General features: G+C 40.6%; 1 long non-coding RNA gene across 1 annotated transcript; it reads right to left on the reverse strand.

The window, feature by feature from the left end:
• Positions 1-16,989: 16,989 nt before the first annotated feature.
• On the reverse strand, positions 16,990-18,468 carry LOC120442034. Its single transcript, XR_005614479.1, has 3 exons — positions 18,315-18,468; positions 18,162-18,226; positions 16,990-17,453 (listed from the first exon to the last, which is right to left on the reverse strand). It is a non-coding gene; the product is annotated as an uncharacterized LOC120442034 (long non-coding RNA).
• Positions 18,469-20,357: the final 1,889 nt, after the last annotated feature.

The raw sequence follows: 20,357 nt of genomic DNA on the forward strand, positions 1-20,357 counted from the left end.
ACAATCTTGACCATGCGAGAAAGGCGCAGTACAGTAACACAATGCATCATTACACCCAATGTAAAAACCGGGAGACAGCGATGAAGACGCCGATAAACCCATCAAGCTAAAATTGCACCGTGGCGTGGGAACACACTGTTGAACAGGCCCAGACCAGTATATGTCTCATCATCCAGCTCAGCTGCGAGCCACATACTGATGATAATGAATCTCTGTCAGTGGCATCCAGCAGTATTGAACCAGAGCTTGCGTGTTGGGGGAGCAGCAGAGGCACATCTCTTATACCTCTAAGCCCTGTCACCAGCTTGCATTCAGGCTCAGCTGATTAAAACTGATGGGGTGACATGATTCTGACCTGTATGGATTTCTGACGTTCCCAGCCACAGTGCCCGACTACATGTGTCTCCTTCCTTTGACAAACCCACCTGGGAGCACCTCTAAACCAAGCTGCAGAATGCATAATTTAAGAGGCAGCAGGCAATCAATACCAAAAACAGTAATGACAAAGGAGGGGAGGGGAAGAAAGAAGGAGAGGAAGAAGGCATCTAAACTTCATGTCCGTCAGCAGCAGACGCAAGTATTAACGTCTAATCCAAGAGTGAATTTCCCATGTTGACATGAAACTTCTGCATGGCACAATGATCCCTTCCGGAGCTGCAGAGCAGTATCAATCGGAGAAGTTCATGTTCCTGCCAATACTAGTTTAATTTTAATTCTAATATGCATTTGCATTTTCTACAGTGTGAAGATGAATGCACTGTGATAGGCCAACACTAAACTGCACTTCTTGACTGCACTGAATTAACTAAAATGTTAAATTAGAACAGAAATTATGCAGCTTAATTACCATCTTGGTGATTAAAAAGATGTTTTAAACATGATGTTTCCCCCCCCGAACTAGCCACCGAATAGAGCATATAACAAACTCCATTTGAAATGTATTTTTCCATGCAGCATGGGATCGCTGTGTTTATTTTCTGTGATTGGCGTCTCCTTCTCCTCAACAAATTCCTTTCCATTCTGGCACTTCCACACTGTCACTTTCAGTCAAGGCTACAGAGAAACTGTGGTTTCGTAAAGATTGAGGGACATTTCTTGCATATCTCCCCTGAAAACAAACTTGGAAGTTTGGAGCCAAATCATGCAAAGATAGTGAGAAGAAAGTATAGTTAGCATAGCAAGACATAATCACTCATGTTTTTACTTCTGGCAAGCAGATTAAAATCCATACAGTGTATGAAACACACTGCACAATACTTTCTAACACCACATGGTGCAGTCCAGTGCTTCGAAGCAATGATGATTTTATGAGGCTGTAAATATGAACTCATTATTGCCTCCATGCAAAAGGCAAACTGTGCTGATTGCATGATAGCTGGAACTGCTGTGTAAGGTAGATTTGAGATGCTTTGCACTTTCATGAATGGCCATTAAATGTCTTGAGGTTTAATTAACTAATTATGCTACCAGTGAACTACTTTAGCAGGCCAAGCAATTTCACTTAATTCTTTGTATTTTATCATTGTGCTTAATGGTGTTAGAGTTTAAGAGGGCTGTTGTGTTTTCCTGCCATTGCAACTGCACTAAATACATCCATTGTCAAGCGAACTATGCTCCAGTCCCGCTCCACCAGCATTCTGGCCAATGTGAGATCCATCACCTGCAGTAATCCTGATGACCTGCAGCTGGATGGGGACTTTTTTGCCCATTGTGTGTCAGTCCACAGTACTGTAGAGAAACAGTTACAACTCAGATGCATGGTGTATTAGTTTAAATAAAGTTTATTCACTGGCGTTACAAGCTAGCGATATTTTGTGCTGGAGATGGTAAGTGGATACCGGTACGTGAACTGTTAACCCCCTGCAACTCTGGCTAACTCAGGGCTAACATGTCAACATTAATTGTTAGCATTAGAGAAGAATCATGTGTACAGCCTTCACTGTGAGGACAGGGTGTGTGGGGCTAATATTATACTCAAAACCAGCACTAAATAGGAGAATAAACAGTTACTAGCTAAAGTTATTAGCTACTAGCTAAAATGAAACAGGTACTAGCTGACGAGCAAAATATTTGAATATCTGAATGGGGTCGCAGCAGATGGCCGCCCCTCCCTGAACCTGGTTCAGCTGGAGGTTTCTTCCTGTTAGAAGGGAGTTTTTCCTTCCCACTGTCACCAAAGTGCTTGCTCATAGGGGGTCATATGGTTGTTGGGTTTTTCTCTGTATGTAGTATTGTAGGGTCTACTTTACAATATAAACTGCTTTGAGGCGACTGATCTTGTGATTTGGCGCTATATAAATAAAACTGAATTGAATTGAATTGAATTGATGAGAGCATAGACAGAACTAAAAGATGAACTAAAATGTCTGTCAGTACGAATGTTGCTCCATAAACTATTTAACAGTTCCTTTAGCCAAGTAACAAAAATCATGTTCCAGGTAATCTGACAGATAAATAAATAAAAGTAACATTTTCACTCAAGAACACAACTAATTTAAGTGACTTGTGCGACAACAGAGTAAACTCAAAAGCTACTTTTTGACAAGTATTGCAGAGTTGTTTATGTAACATGGAGTCTTAGAAGCTGATGCGATAAATTATACTAATTTCAGTTCAGAGCAACCATTTAAAAATCTGCCTAAAACAGTCAAACAGACTGGATAATCCATCTCTGTTAATCTTTTCTTTATTGGGGTCCAATTAATTTCCCTTTCATTTCATGGCTCATTATTGCACTCTGTGTGTTCATCAGTTTGCATCTCACCTCTAACGACCTGAGTGGGAAGGCAGAAGCAGGCTCAGCGTAGCTGGACTGGGTCCAAAACACACTAAAACGGACCTTCATTACAGAACACTACTGCAGATGGTGCAATGGGAAGCATACCACAGATTGTTCTGTTTCGAATGTTTTGCTGTTGGCACTTTTTCACCAAGACTAAATGGAGTCTAATCGTGATTCACGTGCTTTAACTTGGGCAATGTACAGCGCAAGGGTAGGGCAAGATATTGGAAAGCCTGGCCTCCTGTCTTTCAGCTGAAAGCAAACGCACGCCACTTTCAGATAATTGGAACTATGCAGTGGAGGTCTAGATAAAGGGTTTATGGGAGTGAAAAGGTTGAATCAAAAAGGCTGCCTGAATGACTTGTCTCTGACTCTGCCGTGATTGACACTCTAAATGCAGTCGTGACAGGGGAGCTGGAGCTCCAGCTTAGGGAAAGCTTCTGCCTGGGGTTTTCCTGCTCCCTTGTTTTTAATTAGCCACGCTGAAACCTGTAACCGGAGCTGGGGCTTAAACAAATTTAATTGCTACATAATAGCTAGTTTAATACAATTGTGGAGCAATTAGGATGGATATTTGTTGCCTGCTGGCATAATAATGCTCACGGTGTCTCACCCCTCCACCGCTTCCTTGCAGTATTGAAGTGTTTTCTGCCAGGGGATTTCTCTGTGGGCACTGGGCACAGATGTGCTCCTGAGAACAGCATATGGGGCTCAGGCTCCATCAAAAACATTGCTCCAGAGTAGCATTTACTTAGTCATTCCCCAGTCCTGCAAAAATATCCCAATTAGAATTAATTACTCTCCCTCTCCAGACTGTGGTTTGACTTCCACATAAGATAAGCTTAGCACGCCATATGCAATTTGTTATGGACAGTTGTGGTGAAATTTCCTGTGCTGATTTATGGAATTCACTCTTGTGGCATGTCTATTCAAGATTTTGATTGCATAGCATACTGTACCAAACTACAGTATGACTGCAGCACCATCAGCTATATGACTGTCATAGCTGTCAAATGTCTCATTACCCCATGTCAAGTCAAAGGTGTGTTCATATTTATGTCATGAGGCTGTGTGGGAAATGGTGCTACAATCCATTATTTATTGAAAGGATGGTGACAGACAATGTACCTGAGGAAGTCTGAAAAGTGGAAAAATAACATTCCTCTCCCTTAATAAGCCTGTCTTGTCAAACATTTATGATACAGAGAGAAAACAAGGGCAGAGGCGCGCGTTTATTGACATCATGATTGGGGAAGACTGTCATAGGACACAGGTTGGAGAGACGACCAAAGTAAAATCAAGCATTGTGTTTGGAGGGAGCGCTTATCAGTGAAATGCCTCAAGGTCTTTTGAACAGAGCAACAGGCTGGGTTTCACGTGTGAAGGCTATAACCCATAGCTCTTCCCAGGACATGCAAGAGCCTCACTCCTATGCCAAATTCCTATTATTTGAAAAAAGAGAAAAAATACATATACGTGTGTTGTCATGGTCACTGGTAGCATGTGATGGCTTCTTCTTGCTTATAATACATCCAATGTATGTGCAATGTATATGTTACATAGATATAATCTTTCATTCTAATGATTATGTTATTAAATACTATCTGTGCAGACTGAATGCTGCAGCGTTGAAAAAAGTGCAGAACTCAGTGTTGGTAACAAATGAGACATCTCCTGTGGGTGGTAAAACATTAAAGTTAGTGATATGAGAGGCTTTGGTAATTTATGATAAATAATGCAGATAGGTGCGAGCCTCAGTTCATCATTAGTAAAAATGTTGCCGCAATTTAGCAAATAAGGCAAACAGAAGAATAATGCATGTCTTTCTTGGTGCTTCAATTATTGATACAGACTCTAATTACACAATTATCAGGCAAATGGAGCTGGGTATTTGAGGGGCACACGGCATAGTGCTCTGAAAGCCATAATTGGGATCTGATGGTCAGGGGCCGCTCATTAATTGACCCCTGCTGATCTGAGCTGAACAGAACCGTCAATAGAGGGCCGTTAACTATGGAACATTCACAAGAACTGTAAGTGAAGATGGCAGCAGCCACTCTCTGCTGGAGCTGCTGTCAGTTGGAACTGTGGGAGGATGATTGGGAAGGGCTGGTAACACACTTTTCCAAACCCCCTATCCGGCTGCAACATCGGCAAACAATGAGAGGAGACGGCTTACAGCGAGCGAGTTCTCTTTGAAACTGGAGATTCAAACAGAGAATGGCGTGTCTGTGCCAGCAGTGAGACGCAATGCCTGCTGAGCCCTTGGGGCTTTGGCCAGACAGACGCGGTGTCCAGTGGTGGTGTACACTTACTGGTTAACAGATATTTGGGAAGCACATTGGCGCTTGGCGTACCTCCTCTACTGAGCCAAAATAGTTGTGCGGCCTACAATAGCAATGGCAGATAACAGCAAAAACACAAATTATGTTACAGTAACTTCATGTCCCCACCATGATTTGCCACACTACATGGCAATGCAATATGTGGCCAGGAAGAGAAGAAGGGGGATAGAAAGGATGGGGAAGCAGTTCATGTTAGCTGAGTTTGATGTTTTATTGGGGAACTGGCCCAGTGACCAGGCAGCCGTCCAGTAAGCTGTCCAGCCACCCCATCAACCAGACAAATGAACAAAGTGTTTGTGAAAAGACATCAGCAGGGGACACCCTGCACCTGGGGCTGAGTAAACTTTTTTCGTCCTTTTAAAAAACTTACCCTCTTTCTTTCTGGTCTCTTTTTTTTTTGTCACCAGGGGGTATAACACACTTTGAAAAAGAAAACATTTCCTACCAGCTTGCCTTAAGACAAGCCTTTGTTTCTTTCTTACCACCTCCTGTTGGCTGAACGCTATTTAATAGTCTGCTGATAATGTTCCTTTTCCGTTGCTAAGTCCACAACCACTTCTGCATGAGGAGCAAAGCTGGGGGAATCTGTTGATAGCAAGCATAAATCAGCAGCATGCTACTTGAGTTTTCCAGATGGTGGCCATAATGGATATATACTGAAACATATATTTAGACATACTGTGATTGACCAGGAGACACGAGAGTGCATAGGTCAGAATGTTTATGTCCCTCGTGATTACACGTCATTGATGTTCAAGACAGTAGGGAACATTTGGATGATGCACAGGGGGTATGGCTCCATCCTGCGAAAACACTGAGCCCACAGGGAAATGTGGATTAATTGTTTGACCCCCTCAACCTCAGCAACATAACATACCGGCAGCTATCTTTATGTGTGAGCCTGCACTATTTTCTCTCTTGCATCATGGTTGCATCATTACTTAGCCAGCAACTGCATATCCCTTCTCACCTTAAAGTGCCTCAATAGTAACTTCAAATTGGAAGATATATTTAAATTTTCAGGAATTGAGAGATTTTTTTCTCTGAATGTTCCTCCTCAGGGGTATTCTGAGAGTCACTGTGCAACCTGACGAATGCATTCTCTGGATTGTTGCAAATAAACTCGAAAATGTTCCATTATTTAGAAAAAAATAGGATTGGTCTTTTTTAATAGAGCAGAGGACAAACTAAAGATTTTCGAAGCAGCAGTTTAATATCTGGAAAAGATGTTCATGAAAGGTTAAAGAGATGGATTGGAGATTAAAGATCAGTCAGTTCCAAATCTGTTTAGTGCATTTAAAGCAATATCAAGCTGGGTTTTTTTTGTTTTTTTTTAGCTTACAGAGCTACCAGCACATCTGGTGTCTGTTTAATCCATACAAAAACAATGTTGCTGCTTGTTATGATGCCGCTTGTTAAAGCATTATTTTTCTGGATGAAAATAAAATGACTGATATTTGTCTCTTTAGCTATATCATTAGCATTACATTAGCCTTCAAAATAAAAAACATTACCTTTCCAAAATAAAAAAATTAAAAAGAACAAAAGCTAAAACAACAGCAACACATTTTTTCGTTTGTACGTGAAGGTTCTGAACATTATGACTACTACACACTGATCAGGCGTAACACTATAACCACCTGTCTAATATTCTGTCTGCCCCTCTTTTGTTGCCAAAGTAGGCCCGACCCATTGATAGAGTCCACTAGAACCCTGAAGGTGTGCTGTGGTATCTGGCACAAAGATGTAGGGTATCCAAGCATAACATTGCCCAAAGCATCACAGTGCCTGACGCTGTCTTGGCTTCTTTCCATGGTGCATCTTGCTGCCAGGTGCTCTTCAGGTAGCCCGGCCATCCACGTGATGGAGAAGAAAATGTGATTCATCAGACCAGACTTCCTTTGCTCCATGGTCCAGTTCTGATGCTCACATACCCATTAATGGTCTGCAGCTATGCAACTTCATCCACAACAAACTTTAATGCTCTATGTATTCTGAAACCTTTCTATCAGAACCAGAACCCTTTTTTTTTTGACAATTTGAGCTACAGTAGCTCGTCTGTTGGATCAGGCTTTGCTCTCCACGTGCATCAGTGAGCCTTGGCCACCAATGTTCCTGTCACTAGTTCCTTTCTGGGACCACGTTTGATGGATACTGACCACTGCAGACCGGGAATACCGCGCAAGAGTTGCAGTTTTGGAGATGCTCTGACCTGGTCGTCTGGATATCACAATATGGCCCTTGTCAAACTCGTTCAAATCATTACACTTTCCAATGACTCACTTCATACATGGATTGTCGAGAAGTCAAGAGTGTTGACAGTTTCCCATAAAGGTTAAATGGTGGTGACTGATACATTTTTTTGCTTGTTTGTTTGTTTCTTTTTGTAGCTGAGACCAATCGTGGGTACTAGTTTTTACTTGTCTCTAGATGAAATGGTACCCACTCCTGGAGGGTGCTGAAATTCGTTTCCCTGAGCTTGTTTCCAAAGCAAGAGAGGGACAGTGTAAACAAAAGTACAACAGGCAACAACTGCAATAAGATATGAATACTTGGAGAATGACAACATGCTTTGAGCGTTGAGTCAATCTTACCTAACTTGAAGCAAGAAAACTAAAACGTAAATTTTTCACACCATTTCCCCATTTTAAATGCACATTGTTGCCAAGATTCTTGCCTTACTCTAGTTTGCATCAGATGAGTGAACATGGTGCGAGAACTTGTGCGTGAATCTTGTGAAACGTCTTCGTGCAACCAAAGACCGTGCTCTAAATATGTATGCTAATTTGGGGCTCTTTTTCTTGGGGTCAGCTCGAGGATCCTCTTCCCAGTCGTTAATGGAAGCGTTACTGGAATCAAGTGTGTGACGATCAGGTTACCTTGACATTTCTAGAGAGCCTGGTGCAGCAGCCACGTGGAGAGCAAACGCTGGAAAGCTACCCTAGAATTCAAATATAGATCTCAAGTCAACTCTCTCTGGCAGGCATGGAAATATGCTAATGTGTCTTGTTTTGCCTCTTCAGGAAAGCATGCTGGGATGAGAAAAAAAGCTTTTTCTTTTGCATATCTCTAATCTCTCTACCTTCCAATGAGTTAACAAGCTCTTTAACTATTTCTGGTTGGTATTCAGTCACTATCACCAGAGTGTACGAGTGAATAAGAGAGTCATTCTCTGCTGTCTCAGACAAGCTTTAGCGGGAGTTCACACACTGTGTCTGGAGTCTGGAAAATTGCACTGCAATTCAGCTTCCCAGACAAGGGAATAGCTGTCAACTTCTGGAATGTTTCTGTGAAAATAAACAATGCTCGGGCTCCTCTCTGTGTCTCTGTGTGTTTCCCCTGTGAACTCTCCATGTTAACCCTCTCTCCCCTAGCCTTTATGCATAAAACAGTTGCGACAGATTTGAGAGAAGAAGTAAATCAGAGTAATGTCTCCTCAAGGTTGGAGGCAGTCCGTTCTGGCCCTGAGAGTGCCATCTTTCAACTCCTCAGCAAAAACATGTGTTCAAGGTATGGTTACAGGAGCCCAGTCCAAGTCAGCCGCAGATCGTATTAATCACGTCTTTCATCATGGTACTAAAAAAAGAGATTTTCTGTGTTCAGCGCTTTGTGATGGTAGTAGAGCACGCAGCTTTGCAGTCTTTTTCTTGTTTGTCGGTATACACATCTAGTGGCAGTCTGCAGAAGGTGCAACTACAGGCTTTTTACCAGGACATTTATAGTGAGTATAGATGATCATGCCTTCTACTTGTCAGAGTGGTTGGCTTCCTGGCTGGATCAGGTTTAATTTAACCAATATGCAAACTAACTGCATTCTTCTTCTCTTGATGCAATAAAATTAAGTAGTGTGTGTCATTAATAACATGCAGGTTAAGCCTTCAAGGGTCACACCACATAAAAGCTGCTCTGTCAATTCTTTCTAATTTATACGCATTTGCACAGTAAAAAACATTTTTAGGTAGAATTCCTCGAACATTTCTCTCCACTGAAATAAACACAACAACATGTTTTTTTTCATAGGAATGAGTAAAGCTGCATATACACTGGAAGTGATTCACAGCGATGTGGCAACCAGAAAGCACAGAAATTGAAGGGCATTCCCCGATTTCACGTAACTACAAGCAAAACAACCTCCTGGAAGTGGGCGGGACCTTAAAGAAACTTTCCTCAACTTCCAGGCAAATGAAATGAGAGGCCAACCAATGAGAGTGAAGAATATCTGTCGCTGGCACATGACCTGTTGGTAAACACATTAGAAGGTTACCTAGGCAACAAAAGTCTGGAATCGACTGGCAGTCAGCTTCAGAGTGATGCACGAGAAGCAAATCACTTTCAGCATGGAAGCAGCTTAATATGTAAAACTTGAGAAATGAAACGTTTTCAGAAAATTTTTACATCATGAATGTTCATCTTCTCATCATTTACGTAACATTAGCATGATGCATTTTCAACATCAAGACACACAAACACAAAAATCAGAGGAACAATGAACAACATAACAGTTTTTATCGATGCATCCTCTTTTTAAGGCTCCAGGCTGGTAACAACTACAGCCGGGGGTGTTATGTTTTCTAGCTATCCATCCAATCTCACCTTTGTTGTTTTGTCTTGAAACTTTATTCAACTTTGACTCTTTGAGTTTCAATTTGTCATATAGTTCTTATTGTTATATATAATATTTTATATCCAGAACCGCAAAGTTTAACAGCAAGATCATAATGATCTTCAAAAATACTTTAATAAATGCCTCCCTATCACATATCTTCAGTTTTCACTGCATGCGCTATGCAACTACACAGACATCGACGTGAACGGCGGCTTGACGGAGGCATACAACTGCAAGATAATAATCAGATTTTTTGAGAGGATTTGCCATTCACTTTAATCCTGATTTTTTCTTCTTTTCTTTTTTGCCAATGGCATAACTCCAGTGTTCAGACTGAAGGCTGATACTGCTCAGTACCCTGCTGAAGGAATAAAATTTGTCTAAAAATGTGTGAAAACGCATATATTGACATGCTAATTATAATAAATGCAACTGAGTAAAGCTTTATTTAATCAGAAACTCTTAAACAAAAAACATTTCAACAGACACATTTTTAAAAATCAGAACATTAAACGTTCTCTTATATTTCCATGTTAATTAGCTTGACTGGCCCAGAATAGTGCAAGCATACACAGCATCACAACAGTTTCTTTGCATCAAACGGTGTTATTTGCTGTATATGTAACACGGCACACTAGCAGGATGAAGACTTACACATCTGTCCCTTACAGGGCAGAATGACTCACTCAATCCTGTTGTAAAACATAAAGTACACAATGTTTTTCCAGTATTATCTGCAGATGCATGGCAGGTGACAAAGCAACCACACATGAATCATTCATCTAGGTGCTTAGGTGCTGACTAATTCTGTCCAGGAGACATTTTGATTCAGTATGTTGCCAAATCTGTGGCAAGAGGGCCGTGGCCTGATCTGCCACCTGTGCACAGAGGCTGAGCACTCTCTGGTTTCGTTGCCTTGGCACACACACAGAAGCAGTGGGGTCTTTAACTTATCAGGAGCTGGCTGTCATCGGGGGAATTTGCAAAGTGAGTTTGGTCATTAGATCCTGCGTGTAAAAGCAGTGGTGGAAAAGCAGTCAAGTTGTCTTTAGACTTGTGGTTTTACTGGCTCTAACATAACCATGATTCAGCTGCCTACCAACCACAAAGTATTACTGGATCTTGGCTTCTTGGCTTTTGTTGTCTTACTGCTGAGATCACACGACCTATCAGTCAGGGACACCTCACTCAGCAGTGAATTCGGTAAATCCAACAGTTTAACAAGCTCCAGTCGGTTTCAAAACTTTCACTGTCATTAAGGCACAGTGGTTGCATCTTGACCAGTGAGACAGCTTGAACTAACATGATGATGCAGGCAAAATTTCATTGCATATGGTAAGGTTTTGTTTTGTTTGGGGGTTTTTTGGCTTTCTTAAAAGTAGGAAAAGAACAGGTTTTTAAAAATGAAATCATTTGGTGTCACAGTGGTGCAGTGGTTAGCGTCTCGCAGCAAAAAGGCTGTGGGTTTGAAGTCTGTGTAGTTGGCATGTGGCTACGTCCAAAGACATGCATGGGGGGAGGTTAGTTAAGCATTCTAAACTGATATTTTTATCATACTTTCACAATTTATATGATTGTGAAGCTGACTGTCTCTATTTGTTTTAGTGACAGACTGACAGCCTGCCCAGTGTGTACCACTGACCCTGAACTGGATAACGAATGGATGGATGCGCATGCCATTATTCCATCTAGCAGTCCTTTATTGCTGATGCTTAAGGCAGCTTGTCAGCATGACAATACTGATGTAAATAAAAATTTTCTTTTTGCATGTTGACTGCCTTAGAAAAGGTGACACAGTGGCCATCCACCAGGGTTCAAATTGTTAGAGATCCACTCAATATTTTTATTATTACTAATAGAGACTAACTCTACTAACATTAGACTGAACCCTTGTACATATATAAAATGACAAAATGACAAATTACACATTAAATGTCAGAATCAGAATCAGAAAGACTTTATTTACTCCCTAGGGGCCATTAACAAGAAAAAAATAAAGGGGCAGCCAAAAAAAATAAAGGGGCAAATAATGTAGATTATATTAAAAAATATACATACAAATATATGTTTTGCAAAAGAATTGAACCATACAACACTTCTTTATCTTTTGCTAGGAAAATTTATGGAAACATGCAAACAATAAAATACAGTTTCTACAATTCTAATGAGCTTGAAAGCCAATATGTGGGATAGTTATAGATAGGAACAGGCTTTGGGGAGGCCAGTCTATGACTGATAGTGTCCTCTTGTGTGTTCCTGGGAGTGTGGATGGGATACTTGTCATGCTGAAAAAGGAAACCATTGCCATAATGCCAGCTTTCCCGATGGTATTAAGTGGTAGATCAACATCTGATGGCACTTTTCGATGTCATAATTCCATCAATTTTGACAACAAATATAATCTCAAATAACCAAAAAAACAAAGTTCTCATTCTGGGTGTTGCCCTGTGACAGACCAGGGACCTGTCCAGTCCTTTATGCAAAATCAGCCAAGACAGGCGCCAGCCTCCTGTGACTATCTTATGACTGTTACAAGATGTTGATGAAAGAAGTGTTTCTCAGAGGAGTGAAAGAGCAATGAGAGCTCTATCTGTTCCCCGCACGCTGTTCTGCAGCTGATACTCAGCTCTGCAGTTCAAATACACAAAGCGCTAACCAAATATTGCTCTTTGAGATCCGCCAGGCACTTGATTATTTTCCTTTTAAATTGAGCTTCATTATTTTGATGGAGTCTGTCCACTTGGTTCTACATTTTTGTTCCCCCTTGCAGCGTACGAATGTCATCCGACCACACGTAAGGAGGACAAAACAAGATGGTTAAAAAACTTCTTTACTGCACTTACAGACGAAAGTCCACAAAAAATCCATGAAGTCACTTTGTGCTGCCATGAAACTGATGATATGTGGCATTTGTGTTCTGACTCCAGGTTATCCTGGCTAAGATAATGGTTTTATGAGCTGCTGGAATATTTAGAAGCATCTATCCTCTTTTATTTGGCAATAAATAAAGAAATAAACACAGTTACTGAAACATGCAGATAGAAAAGCTTTCAGTTGACACAGCAGCTGGAGGCAGGTCACTTAGATGCAGCCTCAGATATAATTGCATCCAATTATTATTCAGACATAAATTATGTTATAGGAAGTTGGAATACACAAAAATTGAAATGTATGAGTCAGGTTCTCCACAAGTAGTTTTTAATCATCATTAAAAGTGACTCTTGACTGGTCAGTCAGCAAACCCTCATTAACTGTGTGTCATTTTATTCCTCTAAAAAGCAAACTGTTGAGCCATCTGATTAGTTTGTTGATCAAAACATCTGAGAAGGAATTACAGCCACTGGTGCATTCAAGGTCAAGTTGACTTTCACTGTCACCTCCTTAACGTGGCGTGAAAGTAGTAATACATTCTGTTTAATGGAGTGACACAAGGCATCGCTGTGGGGCCGGCTAGACGGGTTTGATCATGACCATCGAGCCAGAAAGTTGGTGGTGAGCAGCAGACGGCGCACTAGGAACCCTCCTCTATTTCAATGTGTGCCCTGACAGTCAGCATTTCGCTGATGGGGACCTAATAAGGCAAGGCGTGGAGTGACCCTGGTCCATGCCTGCTGACAGCCTCCAACGGCACCTCCCCTCCTCGCAAACCTCCACCACCCTGCTTGAACCATCAGGCGGCCCCTTCATCAAGGAGACCCATACGTCTCTCCGCATTGGCCCCAACTTTGACTGTGATCGTGGAAGGCCATTGCTCGTGTCAGATGGGCTTAATGACTCAATGTGTCCGATCAAATACAGGGGAAAGCAGCGGTATGCTTGGAATGAGATTGGGTTTTGGCAGAGAGGAGCAAAGTGTGTGTGTGTGTGTGTGTGTGTGTGTGTGTGTGTGTAGTAGCTGGGGTGAGTTTTTTTTAAATTTCCTTTAGAGAAACCATTTTATTTTTTCTCAAAAATAAAATTCCTCAAACAAATCTTTATGAACTTTAATATAAATGGAAATAACACCTAATATCAGATCACTGTCAGCACAACTGAAGCAGCCAAGAGAAATGCAACAATTCATTTGGGATGATAGAAGCTAACAATAATTACCTGATATCGATACTGCAGTGTTTGTACATAACGTTACAGCAAATTGTTAACTTAGCATTGTATAAAGACAAAACTGTTAACATTTTCTTAAATCACTGAAAAAAAGTATAGAAATTATTACTAATATTATGTGTTATTTTATCCCTTAGATTTGTGTGGTGTTTTTAGTCTTTAGCTAATGTTGAAGGTATGGAGCCAGAAGTGTCTATAGGGTGGACTGCACCTGAAATTGTTATAAGTGGCAACACATAAACTAAAAAAATAAATAAATAAAATTAATTTTTAATAAAGTAGCACAGACTTGTGGTTGCAAGGTTCAGGTCCGTATAGATACAGTCTTAGATACACTTTTTGGTTAACATAAACTATACAATTATTATAATATTTTGTAATACATTGTACTTTACTACACTGCCCTTCATGATGTAATATAGCAGTAACATTGTTACAGTTGTTGAGTTTTGAAAGAGAATTCATTTATGTACATTAGTTACATTTGAGGTCAAAAGTTTACATTCACTCTTTATGGGAATGAATGTCAGGGTAATTTATGGCTTTTAATGATTTTTAAACTGTTCATTTTCCAGAGTGGAATAATTATACAGAATACATCTTTAATAAAAAAAAGAAAAATGTGTGCTCAAGTTTGAAATTAGTTTAGTTTCTAATCCACACAGAGTCAAAACTAAATGTTTGGTTTAATGTCCCCCGAAGTTACACCTTTACCGTCACCCTCAGATGACAGGAAACTGGTTAGGATGTTCAGGAACAGCCCAGGAACAACCAAGGCTCAAGCCTGTCACAAGCTGAAAACTGCTGGAACACCAGCAAGTGAGTTTTACATCATCAAGAAAGCAACCCGTGCTCCAAAATTGGCACTTTCAGGCTTGACTGAAAGTTGCAGGTGCTCACATAAACAAGCCAAATGACTCCTGTAGAAACATTTTATGGTCAGATGAGACAAAGATTGAGCTGTGCGGCCACAGTGACAACAGATATGTTTGGAGGAGCAAAGGTGAGGCTTTCAAACCTAAGAACACTAATTGGCATGGTGGTGGTAGCATCACGCTCTGGGGCTGTTTTGCTGCCAGTGGTACTGGTACGATGCACAATTAGATGATTGGAAAAATGAAGGAGGTGGATGACTTCCACATTCTTCAACATGACTTCAAATCAGCAGCTAGACAGTTGGATATAATTGGGTGTTCCAACAGGACAATGATCCCAAACGCACATCAAACTGGGTTTGGAATGGGTAAAGCTGGCTAACATTACGTTTTTGACCCTATATGGATTAGAGAAAATTCAAAATAATTAAAAACTTGTGCACCTAGTTTTAAAGATGTATGCTGTGCAATAACTTCACTCTGGATAGTTCAAAGAAATCATTAATTACCATCACAATATGCCCCTGCCCCTTCTGACTACCAATCTATCTCTATTGACTGGAAAATGAAGGCCAAAGTTTCTACATGTTTAGATACCACAGTGATAAGCAGCACAATATGCGGCTTTGTATTTGGGTGAATTGACCCTTTTAAACCAAGAGAGACTAATGCACATGTCTTTAGTTCTCCCTCTTGAAGCTTCTGTGCACTCTGGCAAGTAAAGTCTTGACTGGGCCCTGGGCTTCGCTTAATGGAAAGCAGACAAAACATTTTCTTTGCTTGATAGCATCTGTTTGGATTCTGGAGTCGGGCGGATATCAGGAGCAGTCGGCGCTGGAGAACGGGGAGGGGGGAGATTGTGTCACATTTCAGACAAGTGCTAATGAATGTAAACATCGCTGTGATAAAGGCAACACAGCATGGGGAAACATAGCCTCTGCGCATAGGGTAATTTAATCCATTTTTTTTCAAACGTCTGCCACAATGCTCTTATCATCCTCATCATGGGAGTCGTGAAAACAAGCCCAGGGATGAGTTGTGTCAAAAGAGACAGCAGCAGACAGGGAAGGAGAGGAAGACTTCCTGTTGAGAACATGAAGGAGGACATTTACACTGCAAGGAAGGTGAAGGACACCTTGGGGGGGTGCTATCCACTTAATAAAAAAGTGAGAAAACTTTAGACTTTGTCTGAGTCAGCGGGGAGCTGATTGAATTTGTCTTGGTTCAAAAACACAATTACTTGAGGGAGAAAGATAAAGATGCCTTCAATTAGCTCTCAGCTTCCACATATAAATATTACATGGAAAATTCTGTTTCTCATTAATAAATTCATTTTCTCATTTGTTTATTTTCTGTTGCTTTGTTACAAGAATCAGAAGGCTATAGCTATCTTTGTTACGCTGACTTTCTGAATGAGTGACAGTTATAAATTTCCATAATCAGAGGGTAACTTCAGCCTGCAAGGCAGACAGAGAAACTCCACCCAGTGATCTGTGGTCCGTGTTGACCCTCATTAGTCAGGCCCACACACAGCATCTGTGCATGAGGCAGTCCCTTGACCTAAGGTCATGTTAATCCATCCATCTCTGGCAACAGGAAAGGTGCAGGTGATGAGAAATCCACAAGACTGTCCAGTTAAATTTTAGTTATTTTAGTTTTATTATGCCTTTTATTTTTATTTCCCGTGAACAACAAATCACTATAGACTAAATAGTCCCTTCTTTAGTCACTATTGTTTATGCAGACATGCCTGCCATTAAGAAAAGTACTGTATATATATATATATATATATATATATATATATATATATATATATATATATATATATATATATATATGTATATATATATAAGGTTTTTATGAAAATCACAATTAAATAAAAAATAGCAATAGTAGTTACAGTTACTCATTAAAAGAGAAATGATCCAGCAAAAAAAGAAAGAATGGAAGTTACAGGATATAACGCCAGTTCCGTGAGTAAATGAGCATAAAGCAATTCACTCTTCTTTTTTTTTTGTAGGGAGCGACCTTGGCTCCTACCTACAGCCAGTGAAATGTACACAAATAAACTGGGGATGTAGTTTTACACTAGAGGTAAGACAAGTCATGCATTTAAAAATGTGGGGAAAACTGACTATATCACTTCCAATTACTACTAAGAAAAAAAAAACCTTTAGTCTACTTTTATATAACATACCAAGCCTATTTTAAGTTAACATTTCAAATGAAAAAGGATTGCATTACATTGCATATGTAGCCAAGTACAGGATAGGGTAGGGGATATTAAAGTAAGATGGAGAGAATGGGCCAATAGCTAGATTCGTAGGAGGGATAAAGTGAGTTGCGTGGAGAAGAATGACTGGAGCCACAGGTAAAGTTGCTTTGAATTGTATTAAACTATTTAGCAACAAGTTAACAGCACTTCATAAACAGGAATGAAAACACGAGATAATATACAGTGACAGCAATAATAATAACAATCAGAATCTTATCTGAGCTCAGATATGTCAGTCTTGCCGGCTTAATAGTCAGTGTTCAGTCAAGTCAAATCCAATAGGTCAAAAGTCTGTGATTGGTGCGATTTCGTCCTACCGCACTGTTGCAATTGTTCGTGAAAGAAGAGCAACCTGCCCTTCTGGGCCAACTCAGAATGGCTGTGGTTCGGTTCAAAGGGAAAGGCTCGCCATCTTCCTCGTCAGGAAGAAATCCAGGTCTCACGATCCCACAAAAAAAAACCTAGCCTGTAAACAACAGGGCTATTACTAATTCAATTCACACTCTAATGATATATATGGCCATATGTAAATAATGTAAGTGCTATAACAAAACAAGCACAAAACATTAATTCTAATTTCTAACTATAGTCTACAGTGCATCTTAATCATGAATGCAATCTTTAAATCACAATCAGCGTATTCTATCATCAAGGTGCACATTTCTATCAGAAATCATAAATAAACCATGAACTATGGTAGATCATTTTTTATAGTACTGCCCCTTTAACTGAATTACAGGAGCATTGCTTTGCACTGCATAGCAATGAAGCAATATGTTACTTACACTCAATGTACAGAATAAAATTACCAAAAAAAATGTACAAAAGCCCACAGGCTGTAGTTTTACAGTATGTGGTAAGGCATTGGCACAACAGCAATATGCAGGGATATCTATACAGTGCTGCTTGAGCATCAAATGTAACAAAAATAAAATAGATTCAGGACCTGTAAGATCAAAATTAACTTATCCCATCATCTTATTTTAGTGCATTTAATATTCAACAAGTAATACTAGAACATCATCAGCACACAAGCTGAGTGCTCAGAGTAGCTGAACTCCGTGAGAAACCCCGTGTGTTCTCCCACAGTGAAAACGTGGTCAGCTACAGCTATGAGCATCAGGCTAGTTAGCTTTTCAATTAGCCTGATTCGCCCAGTCCCAGTTTAACTCACCAGCACGCTTCTAATGTTCAACTCTCAGAGAGGATCTTGTCCGTTTCATCCGCACCCATGCAGATCTACAACATTGAAATTGGGCCATTATATTCCCGTTAACTTCTTGTTAGCTTTTTAGCTTCAAGGTTAGCTTAACAGCTTCCGACTCACCGCGCGATGGTTTCAAAGTCCAAAATGTTCACAACAGATCAGGTCCGTTTCTCCAAGGTCCATGCAGATCTCCGGTATGGATATTTGCTCAATTTATCCAGTTTAGGGTTATTTTCCAGCAACAAGCTTGGCGGTGAAAATCAGCGATGGTCTCGTGCAGGGGAAGGCGGGGCTTGTTACCTCCTAACCAGTAGGGGGTGTTAAATATACTCTTTGGGGTTTTATTTTTATATTTATATTATTTATCCTTTATTATTGATTTACTTTAGCTCAACTCTGTGATTAACAGGGTAATGATGAATCAAAATTAACAATAACATGTTGTAGTGCATTACTGAGTCGTGTAAACTCACTGGGTTACACATACCATATATCATTGTTGTTAGTACACTGAAGCACATTCTTAGTACAGAAAGAGAACCATGAGGCTACAAAATTATCCACACTTGCACTTCCCCATGAAAAGAGAGAATTTTTAAGATAATAAACAAGCATTAACACTCAAAATCACAAACCTTCAGGTATGATTTAAAAAAATAACGAAGAACTACTAAAGGAAGCAAAAGAGCTTAAAAAAGAACAACTTAACAAACATTAATTGGACATAAAGCATCTGAATTTCAGGAGCAGGACCACGCCTCCAAACACGCTCCTTCCGGTTCTCATCTATATATGTTCCCTGGGTTCTATGAGCTGTTCATTCTTGTTTATGTGCCCCACCCTCCCTCCCCTTTTCAATTCTTTAACTTTTTCACTTCTATTGAGTACACGGGGATCTGCCAGGCCCGGAAGCCACTGCCAGTCCCTTTCAAGGCCTTCCCCAAACCCAGCTCAATTCATGTCCAAGCCATTCACCTTTATCTACTAAAACGCTGTCAAACCTCAAATGAGGGCGTGGGCCCAGCGAGTGAAACACTGGAAACAGGCTCAGGAGCTGTAAACACATCCATGACAGAGGTTGGATTCGAGAATTCTATGTTCTCAGTCATCCAGGTCATGGAAATTGAAGGAGTTTGGAAAGAAAAGTGACTGCACTTCTTTATCTTTCTTGGAAACGTTCCAGCTCTCCTTCGAGAAGCTTCTTCAGTTCTAACACCAAACGGTGGCGAATCCCGCATTTTTAACCCCTAGTTGGAGATGTCCCTCAAGAGCGTCGTTGATCCTCTAATGATCATGTGTCTCATTACATGAGCCAAGGTGTGAAAAAGAGTGTGGGTCATTATCAGGAGAGGTTTCGAGTGAAACCATTGTGAAACCTTGCTTCACTCTATCATGTGACTTACTGAGATCAACTGACACAAGATGTGAGTGGGCGTTAAAGTGCCTGGGAAGGGATCTCCAAACTGGATTGTAGGTGGCAGACAGTTGGTGTCGTAAGGCACTGCCTCTGTTCAAAGATGGTTGTTCACAGTGGACATAGATGGCTTCTTTTACTCCTCTTTCAAACCATCTGTCTTCTCTGTCCAAATTGTGAACATTGACATCCTTGATAGAGTGACCTTTATCCTTTAGATGCAGATGTAGAGCTCAGTCTTGTCCCGTTGAGGTGGCTCTTTTATGTTGTGCCATGCGTTTATGAAGTGGCTGTTTGGTTTCTTCAATCTAGGTCTGAGCACTCCTCCCTGCACTGCACAGCATATACTACATTGTTAAGTTTCTGTTTGGGAGTTTTGTCCTTGGGATGAACCATTTTTTGTCTGGGTGTGTGGCTGGGTCTGAAGTACACTGGGATGTTGCGCTTGGTGGAGACTCTACTGATTTCTCTAATGAACCTGCTACATAAGGGATGACAATGTTGTTCCATTTGTCCTTGTGTTTCTCACTAGCTGGTGTCTGACCTTTTTTCCCCATGCATCTTTGCTGATTTGATGACTAGGATACAACTGCGATAACCACATGTTTTTAGAGCTTTCTTTACATTTGTGTGTTCCTTTTCTTGACATCCCCGCAGAGGATGGGTTCTGATGACTCCAAGTTTGTGTTCCAGAGGGTTGTGGGAGTGAAAGAATAGGTGCTGGTTTGTGTGTGTGGGCTTCTGGTAAA

Source organism: Oreochromis aureus, linkage group 9 (assembly GCF_013358895.1).
Source record: "Oreochromis aureus strain Israel breed Guangdong linkage group 9, ZZ_aureus, whole genome shotgun sequence".
Classification (NCBI taxonomy): Eukaryota; Metazoa; Chordata; class Actinopteri; order Cichliformes; family Cichlidae; genus Oreochromis; species Oreochromis aureus.